Here is a 13,096-nt window from a genome sequence, read left to right on the forward strand (position 1 = left end):
TTGATCTTGTAGAGATCTCCCCAAGTTGACTTGTCCTTCCTTGTCACAAATAACACCTCAATATCACCCTAATGCATGAAGATGATGTCTCACTTAGATTCAAGGAAGCAACATGAGGGCATGATCAGTCTCCAAAATCCAATCCTGATGTTGTAGATGGCAGTAAATTTATAGGATATGGATGGTAGTTTAAGATTTACCATAATGAGCTTGAGATCCTCTTATGATGGGAGGATGAGCTAAATGGATAAGAGGTGAAGTCTCCAAGGTAGGATCATACAGGACTCTGTTGGAAATAATACTGAGAGGGGGGCGGGTGAATCAGTATTATCAAATCAAAAAAAAAATTATTTTCATACTCAAATTCATATATGCTACTTCAGTGAAGGTAACCTGCATGTACATGCAACTGTGTCTAATGCAACTAGCATATATCCAGTAAACTTATGATTCAGTTAATCCATTAAATGTTGATCTTTAGTTAGTGCATCAGAACTTTTATTAACCATATGAACAGTAAACAAGTGCAGTAAAACAAAATAGATCATCACACACATGAACACCATGATGTACGGTGGAAATCCAATGTGGGTGAAAACCACCTGCTGCAAGTCATCTCTATCTTCTTTTAATAAGAAACTTCTTTTTACAATATCTCTGTACTAGTGCAGTCTTATACCAGTACATAGGCTTCTACCCGCAGAAGGCTACAACCTTCTCTCATTCTCCAGCTTCTCCTAGAAGGGAGCTGCAACCCCCTTAGCTCTTGTACTAGCCGATCCTTTTACTAGTACGTAGGTGCCGACCTGCTGAATACTCCAACCTTCACTCGTTTTCCAGCTGCTACTGGAAGGGAGCTACCACCCCCTTAGCTCTTGTACTAGCTGATGTACTAGTACGTAGGTGTTGACCTACAAAAGGCTACAACCTTCTTTTTCTTCCTCCAGATACCACGTTTCATAAATTTTCATACTGGATACTCATGGAACACATCATCATAATCTGAAGGCCACGTTTCATCCAATTTTCATACTGGATCCATCAATATCATTGAAGCAAATAATAAATCAACACTAGCATCATCAATATCTGAATCATTAAAACCCAGTCAACAAACTGCAATCACCAGAACACAAAGCAGAACACAAAACTCTGCAACAATGTTCAAATCTAACTATATAATCAAAAATCATGTATCAGAGTGCATACACTACTTGGAAGAGTTGAACCAGCGTGTATACGCAACTTCACCAAAGTGAACCAGCGTATATGTCATTAATTACCTACTTATAACTTCAATGCACTTCCTGACTCTAGACAAACTCAGATCATTACATATACAAGGATAATACGTATGTTAGCAACCAGATCTAGTCCATCAGATCACATAAATATAAGTCATTATGATCCTGATCCATTATAGATCTCATCCATCAACACTAAAGCTAAACACAATCAACAAAACTGAATATGCAAAATATTGACACCAGTAAATAGTCATCAGAACTCATCAACAACTAGAACCACCTGTAACTTCAAACATCATAGTTCATATGGTATACGCTACTTAGATGTATCTAACCTCCGTATGTACGTGCTTTTATCATAGTCAACTAGCGTATACATCTGTAAATATTCATTCATGATTTGCGGCTATTCTAAAACTTGAGTTATACCTAGATCATAATATTTACAGAACGTTACATGCGTCAGTATACAGATCTAGAATAAGCGTGATCAAACCATATAGAGATGATTCATTCCAAGCCATTAGATCCCAATCTATCCTTAGATCTTGTTCTTCATCATCCGTTGAGATTACTCCTTAGCAAAGCATTATGAACCCATAACCTGCATACTAGATCTCATACTTCATCAGATATTCAAGACTTTCTGAATGCCTTTGCCTAATGATCTTCTTCTCCTTTTATAGTCTTAGGCCTTACTCAATACCATGGTCCAAAACCATAGAGAATCAATACCATGGACCCAATTCCTGGGTTCAACACTTTAGACGAGACACCATGGGCCAAAACCATAGGTCCAAATACCAAGGACTAAATACCACGGACTCAAACCTTAGTTTTCCGACATGTACACGCCTTTCCTTCTGTGAAAGTGCATGTGTATGATATAGGGGCCTTTGTATATAGTTATCCTGCATGTATACACTACTTGGTATATAGCGAACCTACGTACATACATGACTTGGTATATGGTGAACCTACGTATATACTTTTCTTTCTTCATTCTTTGTAGTCTGATCATCAATTCTTTGCTACTGACTTGCTGCACTATGATCTGTCATCTATGTGAGTTGCCATCAAGGACAACACTTGTATCATAATGCCAACAATCTCCCCCTTTGGACTTGATGGCAAAGTTAACTTGCCATACTGAGAACTATCATCTTAATGAGTTGTCATTGTTCATTACATCTGAACTAATTCCTTTGAGTTGTCCTACATCCCATGTATTCTGTCACATTTGATATCTCTTCTATAGATTCATCTAGTTATATATAAGTGAGTTGTTCTTCTACAAGGGGTTACCATCAAGTACAATACATGCATCATAATGCCAACAATCTCCCCCTTTGGACTTGATGGCAACAACCATACCAAGTCACTCTCCTCCTTTGACATCAAGGGCAAAGGGTGAACTAAGATATTCTCTTCCTTGATATATATTCCACTATCCATACTCCCCCTGAGTACCTGTTGAAATCTCTGATTGAGCTCCCACTTTGTGTATGCCAAGGTGTACCAATCTGTCCATGCTCCCTCTGAGTACATGCTGAAATCTCTACTCTGCTGAAGTGTGTTGTTCATGCTCCCCCTGACTGTAAGCAAGATCTAAAAAAAGATGTTCTACAAAAAGAACATGACTCTATACTATTAGTTTCAGCCTTCCTCTAGTGATCAAACATGCTCTTACAAAGTGATTTTAAGGTGTCAAGGTCAAATTTTGTCATTTTAGTGAGTCGTCAAGCAAAATTTGGCCACTAGCCATTAGGTCTAGGGTTTGCTTTTACTCCTTTCAAAGTTGTCCAAATGTCGGTCCATGTCACCATTCAGCTGAGCGCACCATCATTCAGAGGGTTGCCATCATCATGTCAGGGTCCAATGGGTCATTTTACACCTTGTTCATGCTTAAGTTGCGCCTAGGTAAAGTTCATTTCCCTCTCCTAGGGTTTTGAAGATAATTTATCCTGGATGATCAAATAATTAGCAAAACTTGTATCTGGATGTTCATGCACCTTCCCCTATCCTTAATGTACCTTATTAAACACTTCCCATCACTGAGATCCCCCAAATTCCTCATTTTTCCACAAACCCTAGTTTCTTGCTACAACTTGACAATTTTCTAGGTTGGGCCTGTGTTCAGCCCTTTTGGACTCCCTACCCTCACTCAATATTTAAAATTCCACTTTCCCCTACTTCCTAACATCCTTCCCTACTTCCAAAAATTTTCTCAAGAATTTAGAAGCCCCTTATCCCCTTCATCTCACTTCATTTCAACAAATCCCCTGTTCCACACATCGGGGTAGGTTTTACTCAAATGATGTTTCTGAGCAATAAAAGATGAATTTGAGAAAAATGAGAGATTTTTTGGACCAAAATAGGCCAAGGAAGAAAAACCTCCTTCACTTTTTACACAGGTGTCATGGTTTTAGAGAAATGTCAAAAATACATTTGCCTCGGGAGAATTGATGCACCTCTGACGTGACCTTGGGAAAATCAAGTTTTCTCCTAGCTTGGTTGGCCAAATGACTTTCTTGATGAGTCAAATGATAACTAGACACAAATATATTTCCAATGAGCTATCATGAGCTCAATTTGGAGTTGAGGAAGCCCTTCAAAAGTTGACTACAATAGCACACTGCCTTTAGGTAGCCTCATTTTGCACATTTTGACCAGTCTTGGGAGATTTGAGATTTGATAGAGAAAATGAACTCCCAATTGAAAAATTATAGTTGGGTTGGAAAGTAGACTCAAATACCTTTCCAACAAGCTATCCCGTGCCTAATTCAGACACTAGGAAGGCCTCCAAAAGTCTCCTGCAAAAAGCACTACGCATTGGGCAACTAGCGCAGCGCACATAACTAGAGCAGTGCATTGGGCTGCAATTTCCAGTGCAAATTTACACTGGCGTGGCGCATAGAGAAGCCATGGTGCGTTGGGTTTGTGGAACGGAGCATAGAGCTGGAAGCCTGATTTCACTCACAAGCTCTCCCAAATTGCAAAATTTTCTCAATCTTCTTGTGTTCAAGTAAGTTAACATTTCTCCCATGACCAATGAATGAGTTACCTTAGTGTTTATGGTGATTTAGTGAGAAATTTTTCAAACCCTACCTCCTTGCAATTTTTCCTCAAAGGTAATTGCTACCTAGGGTTTGTATTGACTATTTAGCCATCAAGTCCACCTTTCTACTCCCTTGCTCCATTTTCCCTCATTTCCCTATTCCTTAAACTCACGTATCCCTAAATTCACTAATCCCATATCCCAATTCCCATTTCCCAAAGTCCCAAATACAAATTCCCAAACCCTACTCCTATACTAAAAGTTCCCAAATTGTTCTCTAATTCCTTGTTCCCTTAACTAAACCCTACCCCAACAATCCTAAAATCCCTCATTTTTCCCTCCCTCTACAGTCCCTCATATCACTCTTCCCTTGGTGGCAAAAGTCAAAACACATCACAAATCACCTTCTTCTCATCAAGGCAGCTCCAAGACAGTTCATCCACTAGTAGAGATGGCATCTGATCCTTCATATGACTGTGATGAAGAGACACATAGTGACTCTCCTACAGAGGTACATGCACTCAGGAGACCCCATAAAGGTGGTAAAACATTCGGGAGAAATGCCAAGCTGCCCAAAGGAGGAAGGTGGAGTTCACTTCACTAGAGCAAGAAATCAATGCCGATCAGGAGTCTTGGCTCGAGAGAGTCAATATCCACTTAGAGATATTGTTGGAGAAGGCCAACAAGGAGAAATACTTGTTGAGACACATGGCTTTTCATTACATGGCAAGGAACAAAGTTTGCAAGGCGAGAATCAAGAATTTAAAGGCAAAATTGAAGAAGGCATCAAAGAGGAAAAATGAGCATGATCGACTTTAGATATTGGCTAAGGCTTCCTTGGCCCAAAATAGCTCTTGATAGAGAAGAATCAACCCAAATTTCAAAAAATTTGGAGCACTTTTTGCATTTTTGAAATTTTTTGGCACAAAAATAGGAATTTCTGCCCTATGCGCCGCGCCACGTGGTGCTCGCTTTTGCTAGGAGGATCCAAATCACAAAAACTCAGCATTTTTGGATTTGGCATGAAAATTTATGCTTTCCTACCTATGGCCAAGAAATTTGGGCAGGTTTTGAGCCCTCAAAAAGGTCAAAAACACTCAAAAAATGGCCTTTCTGCCCCTATTTTGACACACAGGAAGCAGTGTTGGGAGAACTGAGCTTTGGAGGGGAAAATGGAGGCCAAAATGGAAAAATTCCACTTGGGTTGGAAAGTAGATAGGTAGATATTTCCAACAAGCATAATAGGAGAAAATTTGGACATCAGGAAGGCCTCCAAAAGTGGGTCCAAACAGGCACTACGCATAGAGAATTAGGCGCGGCGCATAGAGGAAAAATTGCCAGTTTGACCAAGTATTGCTCTGTTTTTCGCCCAGCTTTGGCCAATTTGACTTTTTCACTTTCTTAATGGAAAATTTGTGATGTAATTTAAGGTAAATTGATGGATCATGATGTAAATACGTCAAATTTTCACTTATGGAGGTAGATTCATTGGTTAAAATGTTGTTTGAAACTAAATGAATCAGTTCCCTAGTTTCTAGAGGCAAGCTGTTCCACTGCCCGATTTCTAGTTCTCGGTTTAGAATTAGTTGGAACAGCTCCTAAACTTGTGAGCTTGACCCCTAGAGGGTGGGATGAGTTATGATTTGTCTATATCTTGTGATCTTTCAGTCATTAGCATGGTTGGACTCTTGAGAAAGCCTTGAGCTTCATTGTACATTCATATCATCATTTTGGCTAAGGAATTGAGACTAGGATTTGCAGCACTCTTTGGGATTCATGTAGAAATTTGTCTTGGTACAGTGCTTTCCTTTGTAATTGTGAATTTGCTTATATTTCATGTATGCCATTATCTATCTTGTTTCTTTTGAACTAAACAAACAAGAGTGTAAGTAGAATCCATTGAAAGAGCAGTGCTCTACTTGAAGTTTTCTTTAGTTATTTGATGTTTTCAGCTGTTTGGGGAGGATCTATGATTGCTATTTCCCTCTTCAGCACCTAACCTATATATTCCTTCCATCTCATTCGATTTTAAGTGCCAAAAACAATTGCCTACCTTGCCCCATTGAGATCTCTGCAAGACTGAGCCTCAATCCCCACACCCAAAATTTGTCTTTCCATCTGAACCAATGAAACACTATTTTATTCAATCAAATTATCTTGCACCTATAGCTAGCCTAAGATTAGTAGATATTTCAGTCATCTCAAGCCCTCATCAATCACTATTTGCTGAGATTGACCCGGAGAGAGCCCTCCCTTGACCTGGTAGGGCTAGCTACCAGGTTGAGCGTGGTTTGATGTTGGCCCTAGATCCTACCTTTTTAGCCTGAGGTAAATCTAGGCACTAACATAGTGGTGACCATACTGGGGAAGATATTGTTTGTTTGTTAGTGTTCTTTCTTTATAAACTATATGCAGAGACTGAAGTTATGTCAGGTAGCCTTCGAAACGCTTTTGCTTTGCATTAGCGAAAGTAGATAAAAGCTGCTTCAGTCAATCTCCGGTCTAGACTTATAAGCTAAACATCTGACTTGCAAATTGTCCCAGTAACATGTATCAAGTTCAAATATGATTTTTTATGGTGGACAATGATCAGACATTGGAAAGGTTGAAATCATTCACCTGGCGATTCCAAATCATTTTTGAGATCAGATCCAAAGACTCCACTGGAGGATGAACCTGACCAATAGAAACATGAAAGGAAAATATGGAAAGATCAGGTATTCAAGTTGGAATTTCATCCAAGACATTTTGTTCTCTGTTATCAATTATTTCTTCTCTTTCCCCGAGAATGTCAAGAAGGCTTTGAAAAGTGTATTGTGTTTGAGAAGAGATCCTCGGCCTGCATTTGATTCCTTCCCTTTGAAGATTGTGAATACAAAAGATTTGCATGCCTTTGAGCTTGATCAAGACCCTTCTTCTGAATCTTGTGATGACCGTCTTCAAATTGATGAACCTCAAGAGACCAAGACTAATTCTACACCTTTTGTACATACCCCTATACCTTGTAAAATTCCAGATCGATACAAGCCTCTGATTTTACCTCCTATATCCCATGCTTTCCCTAAAAATCATGACCTATATCTACCAAGATTTGATGGTGAATGCGACAACATCACTGCTGAGAGACATGTATTGAATTTTGAGTTTTTTCTTGACCTTTTTGAAGTTGATGAAGAAGATGTTAATATTAGGCTTTTTTCTCTTTCTTTGCAAGGCAAAGTCAAGAGTTGGTTCAAAACCCTTCCTGATGCGAGCATCTCAGATTTACAATAGTTCGTCAAAGTTTTCCTCGACAGGTGGGTGGTAAGAAAAAGCCCTTTCTTGATTATAGAAGAGTATAATCAGCTGAAAAGACAGCCAGGGGAGACAGTACAATATTTTTTTTCCAGATTTAACCAAGTTTATTATTCGAAGCCGGTTAATATAAGACCTCCTCTTGGATCCGCTCTCTTGCACTACCCGGGTGCCTTTGATCTGGAAATGTAGTTTCAACTGAGAGAAAGGAACCTTGCAACACTTGAAGAGATGCAGAGTAGTGTAGTAGATGTAGAGGCTCATGAGCTGATCCGAAGGGAAAAGTTGAAGGAAAAAGATATGAAAAACATAGATCCAGAGGAATCAACATCTCTAGAGGTAAAGCTTGACATTTTGGATAGTGCAGTGGAAGAGATGATGCAAAGGATCATAACGAGGAATGATTATGATGTTCAAGCCCATGGCTCGCTGATTGAAAAAGAACAAATGGCTGCTCCAAAACATTTTCTTTCTTATCCCAGTTGTCATAGATCTGATAATGATTTTTTTATAGATCATCTTGGAGAAGAGAGATCTGTTGATATGAAATGTATGCTTGATGATGTGTTTTATGTTGATGATTTGCCTCAGTTCGATCAGTATGATGATGATTATGTTCTCCAAATAGAAGCTAATCTTGCAGACAAATCAGCAGCTAGTTTGTGGGAGGAAGAAGTTCACTTTCAGTAGCTCGAGTACAGTAATCAACCGATGCATATTAGCTATGACAGTGACGAGGAAAGTGTAGCAAATTTTGAAGTAAGTGAAGGATCTTTTCCTTTTTGTTTTGCTTCGTTTCAGTTCATCAGAGATAACTTTCAGGCAATCAGAAATCAATTGTCGACAAGTCTTGATTTGGACCACCTTGAGGGCAATGAAAAACCTGTTCAAGACTTCTCATATCCAGATTTGCAGTCCCCAAATGCCGTTGATTGTCAAGTTGCAGATGAAGACATGGAAGCTGGAACATATGATCAAATGATGCAAGATGATTCCATAACTTTTTGTTTTGAATCATTTTAGTTTTTGAAGGAAAATTTGCATAGTACATATTCTGTAAAGGATGAGCAGCATGTAGGGAGTCATGCAATCTCATCGGAAACAATAGAAAATGGGTTGCAATAGTATTTTCAAGTTTTTCATGATCCAATAGATGATGCGTTGGATGATGTCTACAGTCCAAGTCCTTCTCCATTGACTACATGTGAGCTTGAAACGTGTACTGATACAAACTTGACCTGGCAGCCAGTTTCTTTATCATTTTCAGCAGGAGTCTCATCACAAAGCTCGGATGAAAGTTTTCATTCATGGTATGAGGAAAAGAGAAGTAATCCATTGGATGAGCTAAGTCCCAGTGTGAATGAATTTCGAGATCCTTATGCAGTGTTTTTGGAGGTGGATAGAGAATCCATATCATTCAATGGATCTGTTTCTATGTGTTCATGGGAGTTGCCTTTTAGTAGTTCTCTCTTGTTGTTCATAAGCGAGCACTTGTGGAGAATTCAAACAACAGCTGGAATACTTACATGGTTGCATTGGTTGTTTCATTTCACTTGATCAGGTGATGAATGGAATGACTAGAGTAGGCTGTACTGAATAAGCTTCATATTGAGCATATTTTCCAGTTTTTTAGTTGTGTTTAAGTATTGAGTCAGTTTTTAGTTGAGTGAGAGTCAATTTGTTTCGTCAAGTCATCATTTTTTGGTCATGCATTTCAACTTGAGTTATTGCCTCCGTTGCCCAATGGATAGGGCATTTGTCTGCTCTTCCAAAGATCTACCGTTCTTAGCACCTCCAAGGAGCTACCATCCCCATTTGAGCCAATGTTAGTGTCAGTCTTTACAGCCTTCCTCCAGTGATCAAACATGCTCTTACAAAGTGATTTTAAGGTGTCAAGGTCAAATTTTGTCATTTCAGTGAGTCTTCAAGCAAAATTTGGCCACTAGCCATTAGGTCTAGGGTTTGATTTTACTCTCAAATTTGTCGAAATGTCATTCCATGTCACCATTCAGCTGAGTGCACCATCATTCAGAGGGTTTTCATCATCATGTCAGGGCCCAATGGGTCATTTTACACCTTGTTCATGCTTCAGTTGCGCCTAGGTAAAGTTCATTTCCCTCTCCTAGGGTTTTGAAGGTAATTTCTCTTGGATGATCAAATAATTAGCAAAAATTGTATCCGGATGTTCATGAACTTTCCCCTATCCTTAATGTACCTTATTAAACACTTCCCATCACTGAGATCCCCCAAATTCCTCATTTTTCCACAAACCCTAGTTTCTTGCTGCAACTTGACAATTTTCTAGTTTGGGCCTGTGTTCATCCCTTTTGGACCCCTTACCCTCACTCAATATTTTAAATTCCACGTTCCCTTGCTTCCTAACATCCTTCCCTACTTCCAAAAATTTTCTCAAGAATTTAGAAGCCCCTTATCTCCTTCATTTCACTTCATTTCAACAAATCCTCTGTTCCACGCATCGGGGTAGGTTTTACTCAAATGATGTTTCTGAGCAAGAAAAGATGAATTTGGGAAAAATGAGAGACACTTTTGTCCAAAATATGCCAAGGAAGAAAAAAATCCTTCACTGTTTACACAGGTGTCATGGTTTTAGAGAAATGTAAAAAATATAGTTGCCTCGGGAGAATTGATGCACTTTTAAAGTGACCTTGGGAAAATCAAGTTTTCTCCTAGCTTGGTTGGCCAAATGACTTTCTTGATGATTCAAATGATAACTAGACACAAATATCTTTCCAATGAGCTATCATGAGCTCAATTTGGAGTTTATGAAGCCCTTAAAAAGTTGACTGCAATAGCACTCTGCCTTTAGGCAGCCTCATTTTTCATATTTTGACCAGTCTTGGGAGATTTGAGTTTTCATAGAGCAAATGAACTCCAAATTGAAAAATTCTAGTTGGGTTGGAAATTAGACTCAAATACCTTTCCAACGAGCTATCCAATGCCCAATTCAAACATTGGGAAGGCCTCCAAAAGTCTATTGTAAAAAGTGTTATGCATTGGGCAACAGGCGCGGCCCACATAACTAGCGCAGTGCATTGGGCTGCAATTTCCAGTGCAAATTTACACTGGCGCGGCGCATAGATAAGGCATGGTGCATTGGGTTTGTGGCATGGCACATAGATCTAGAAGCCTAATTTCACTCACAAACTCTCCCAAATTGCAAAATTTGCTCAATATTCTTGTGTTCAAGTAAGTTAAGGTTTCTCCCATGACCAATGAATGAGTTACCTTGGTGTTTATGGTGATTTAGTGAGAAAATTTTCAAACCCTACCTCCTTGCAATTTTTCCTCAAAGGTAATTACTGCCTAGGGTTTGTATTGATTATTTAGCCATCAAGTCCACCTTTCTACTCCCTTGCTCCATTTTCCCTCATTTCCCTATTCCTTAAACTCACGTATCCCTAGATTCACTAATCCCATATCCCAATTCCCATTTCCCAAAGTCCCAAATACAAATTCCAAAACCCTAGTCCTATACTAAAATTTCCCAAATTGTTCTCTAATTCCCTGTTCCCTTAACTAAACCCTACCCCAACAGTCCTAAAATCCCTCATTTTTCCCTCCCTCTATAGTCCCTCATATTACTCTTCCCTTGGTGGCAAAAGTCAAAACACATCACAAATCACCTTCTTCTCATCAAGGCAGCTCCAAGACAGTTCATCCACTAGCAGAGATGGCATCCAATCCTTCATATGACCATGATGAAGAGACACATAGTGACTCTCCTACAGAGGTACATGCACTCAGGAGACCTCATAAAGGTGGCAAAACATTCGGGAGAAACGCTAAGCTGCCCAAAGGAGGAAGGTGGAGTTCACTTCACTAGAGCAAGAAATCAATGCCGATCAGGAGTCTTGGCTCGAGAGAGTCAATATCCACTTATAGAGATTTTTGGAGAAGGCCAACAAGGAGAAATACTTGTTGAGACACATGTCTTTTCATTACATGGCGAGGAACAAAGGTTGCAAGGCGAGAATCAAGAATTTAAAGGCAAAATTGAAGAAGGCATCAAAGAGGCAAAAGGAGCATGATCGACTTCAGATATTGTCTGAGGATTCCTTGGCCCAACATAGCTCTTGATAGAGAAGACTCAGCTCAAATTTCAAAAAATTTGGAGCACTTTTTGCATTTTTGAAATTTTTTGGCACAAAAACACGAATTTCTGCCCTATGCACCGCGCCACGTGGTGCTCGCTTTTGCTAGGAGGCTCCAAATCACAAAAACTCAGCATTTTTGGATTTGGCATGAAAAATTATGCTTGCCTACCTATGGCCAAGAAATTTGGGCAGGTTTTGAGCCCTCAAAAAGGTCAAAAACACTAAAAAAATGGCATTTCTGCCCCTATTTTGACACACATGAAGCAATGTTGGGAGAACTGAGTTTTGGAGGGGCAAATGGATGCCAAATTGAAAATTTCACTTGGGTTGGAAAGTAGACAGGCAGATATTTCCAAAAAGAACACTTGAAGTGAATTTGGACATCAGGAAGGCCTCCAAAAGTGGGTCCAAATAGGCGCTACGCATAGAGAATCAGGTGCGGCGCATAGAGGAAAAATTGCCAGTTTGACCAAGTATTGCTCTAGTTTTCGCCCAGCTTTGGCCAGTTTGACTTTTTCACTTTCTTAATGGAAAATTTGTGATGTAATTAAGGTAAATTTATAGATCATGATGTAAATATGTCAAATTTTCACTTATAGAGGTAGATTCATTGGTTAAAATGTTGTTTGAAACTGAATGAATCGATTCCCTAGTTTCTAGAGGCAAGTTGTTCCACTGCATGATTTCTAGTTCTCAGTTTAGAATTAGTTGGAATAGCTCCAAAAGTTGTGAGCTCGACCCCTAGAAGGTAGGATGAGTTATGCTTTGTCTATATCTTGTGATCTTTTAGTAATTAGCATGGTTGGACTCTTAAGAAAGCCTTGAGCTTCATTGTACATTCATATCATCATTTTGGCTAAGGAATTGAGACCAGGATTTACAGCACTCTTTGGGATTCATGTGACAATTTGTCTTGGTACAGTGCTTTCCTTTGTAATTTTGAATTTTCTTATATGTCATGTATGCCATTATCTATCTTGTTTCTTCTAAACTAAACAAACAAGAGTGTAAGTAGAATCCATTGAAAGTGTAGTGCTCTACTTGAAGTTTGCTTTAGTTATTTGATGTTTTCAACTATTTGGGGAGGATCTATGATTTCTCTTGCCCTCTTTAACACCTCACCTGTCTATTCCTTCCATATCATTCAATTTTAAGTGCCAAATTCCTACCTTGCCCCATTAAGATCTTTGCAGGACTGAGCCTCAATCCCCGCACCCAAAATTTGTCTTTCCATCTGAACCAATGAAACACTATTTTATTCAATCAAATTCTCTTGCACCTATACCTAGCCTAAGATTAGTAGATATTTTAGTCATCTCAAGCCCTCATCGATCACTATTTGCTGAGATTGACCCGGAGAGAGCCCTCTCCTGCCTGGTAGG

Source organism: Pinus tabuliformis, chromosome 6 (assembly GCF_031772625.1).
Source record: "Pinus tabuliformis cultivar Carrire ecotype Pingquan chromosome 6, CPIR1, whole genome shotgun sequence".
Taxonomy (NCBI): Eukaryota; Viridiplantae; Streptophyta; class Pinopsida; order Pinales; family Pinaceae; genus Pinus; species Pinus tabuliformis.